The 2,368-nt window shown below is 44.9% G+C and overlaps 1 protein-coding gene across 2 annotated transcripts in view; it reads left to right on the forward strand.

Annotated features, from left to right (window-relative positions):
- The window catches only part of SETD4 (SET domain containing 4), a 45,894-nt gene that overhangs the window by 18,294 nt on the left and 25,232 nt on the right, over nucleotides 1-2,368 (forward strand). Inside the window, exon 1 of one of the 2 annotated variants that reach the window (XM_011950020.1) lies at nucleotides 1,777-1,833. The exons of the other annotated variant lie outside the window; for it this stretch is intronic. The gene's annotated coding sequence lies outside the window, so the exon portion shown is untranslated. Of the gene's footprint in view, nucleotides 1-1,776; nucleotides 1,834-2,368 lie in introns of those variants that run through there. 2 annotated transcript variants of the gene reach the window in all.

The raw sequence follows: 2,368 nt of genomic DNA on the forward strand, positions 1-2,368 counted from the left end.
AGCTTGCAGTGAGCGGAGATCCGGCCACTGTACTCCAGCCTGGGCGACGGAGTGAGACTCAGTCTCAAAAAAAAAAAAAAAAAAAAGAATACTCACAGATAGTTTCCAAATTCTGGAGAAAATCAGATAGAGAGAAACAAGTATGCTCCAAATTTTGTTCATGGGCGCATACTAAATTGTTAAAAGCTGTCAGTATCTCCAAAGAAGTTTCTTTAACTTTGAAAAACAAAACAAAAGGTTAGCAATATTTTAAGCGAAACATCAAGATTACTTCAGTCTCCTATTAGTTTACTTCAAGCAGTTAATTCCTGTCCTGCTTGATATTAATGAATATTTTAGCTTTTCAAGACTTCTGAACGTTTTTCTTCCATTCTGATGTTACAATTTCCAAAGTTATCAGAAACCTGCATTCAAGAGCACCTGTTAGACCTTTATAGCTGATCATAAAACCACTTTTTAAGGAGCGCCATCGTATGGATGAGAAAAATGTTAGGGTAGCCGTAGGTAAAGACACAATTGACAAGGCTAGCTGTTACCTCTGTGGCACACAGTAAGTTTAACATAACAATTATAATTATTACTGATAATGTACACTAAGATATATCAGAATTGTCAGTCTCCTATAACCTTGGAAAACATACCAATAACATATTATATAAATATAGATCAAAGAAAACCAAATACCATTTTATATTTAGCAATGCTTCCTTGTATGATTTTATACCAAATAAGCTAAATTTTACCTTTATATTAGTGTGCTATGAATGTTAAACTCAATTTTAATAAAACCTTGTAGACATAGTTACCCGATTTTAATGTTTGACCATGAGGTAAGATTTTTATAGACTCTTTTTAGCCCTTTATAATTTCTGTTAAAGAACAGGTTAGTGCTTTAAGAGAAACCTGTTGTGCTTTTATTTTAATGCCTAATTTACAGAAAAGCTGGATGACACCCCTTCAATCTTTAGCCAACATGTTTACACACAGAATTTCCTTTACAATTAACCTTTCGAAACTTGCTTAAACCTTCAAAAACAATTCTTTAACATTTTAATGTAGGTTAAAAATCCACGTTCTTATTTATGCCCACCAAAATACACTTTTTACCAAGTGTATTTTCCTTATGCACCCCTTGCACATAAACTCTCTCTTTAATAGTTTTAAACACATGTTGCACTGTTAACTTTTAGCAACCTTTACCTTTGTTGAGAACCTTGGTAAGTGGGATTTTAATGATGTGCTAGGTGTAGAGCCTAGGACCTAGACAGAAACGCAGATAAGGTCTGCTTAGCCCAGCATTTAACTCCATGTGTCCTAGGTTTTCCCTAGCTGCAAAGCAGGCAAATTGTACAGCCAAGAGTTCTAGTGACATTTTATAAAGCACTCGGGAGACCTACTCACTTTTAAATTATACATTTCTTGCCTAAATTCCGCGTTACTGGGTTTTCTGACCCCAGACTCGACATAGGGGTTATGGGGGTGTAGGGATGCCGACCTCGTCCGAGACTATTGGGCGCTGGCGGCGAGTCCGCGGACATTGCGCATGCGCGAGCCGGAAGCTGCCGCCCGCGGCGGAAGGGGCCCACCCGGGAGACTGAGGACTTGGATTGCTTAAGGACACCAGGCGGGCGCGACGACCTTCAGCCTCTCTCTCTGCAGCTTTGGCCCGTTCCTTTAACTTTCGTTCACTTGGGGCCGTTTGGCGTTTCCACGTGCCTTGGGCCCGCCCACTGCAGCCGCCATTTTGGAAACGGCCGCTGGCGCCTAGGTGAGCTGGTAGGACTTCCGGGTCGGGCCTCCAGTTGCCCGGGTAACGGGAGCAGAGTCTGGCTGGTGAGTTACTTAGTCTTTCATTCATCAGCGTAAAAATAACTGAGTTCAGGTTGCAGGTCTCCTCCAGGGCGGACATTATCGTGTGCGCTGTAGTAACCTCTCGTCGTGTGGAGTCGTTCACTTAGCGCGTATTGCTCCGGCGCGCTGCGTAACGCTAAGGAGCCTGAGGTCCGGGGTCCGATGCCCGCCTGGCTGTCCTGTGGCGGCGGGAGCGGTGTGTGTCGGCCCGTAGGGCTGCCTCACGGCTAGAGTTTCAGCACTGTGGGGGCGGGGACGGTGCCTCTGTCTGTGGCGGTCGCCGGTGTCCTCGTGGTCCTCAGCAGGGTGCTGGTGGACAGCTCGCGCGAGGGCCTGGGAATCTTGGAAACACTTTCCGGCGCGGTCTGTGGACTGAGCGCTGGGACCCGGACCGAACCAGCCGCGCTTGCCGCTGGAGCTGGACTAGCCTGCTTTCCTTAGGTCAAATAATGAACCTTATACTGCCCAAGTGCGGTATTAATACTGCCTGGACTTCTTGTCTCTTACTCATTTCTGT

Source organism: Colobus angolensis, unplaced genomic scaffold (genome assembly GCF_000951035.1).
Source record: "Colobus angolensis palliatus isolate OR3802 unplaced genomic scaffold, Cang.pa_1.0 Scaffold300, whole genome shotgun sequence".
Classification (NCBI taxonomy): Eukaryota; Metazoa; Chordata; class Mammalia; order Primates; family Cercopithecidae; genus Colobus; species Colobus angolensis.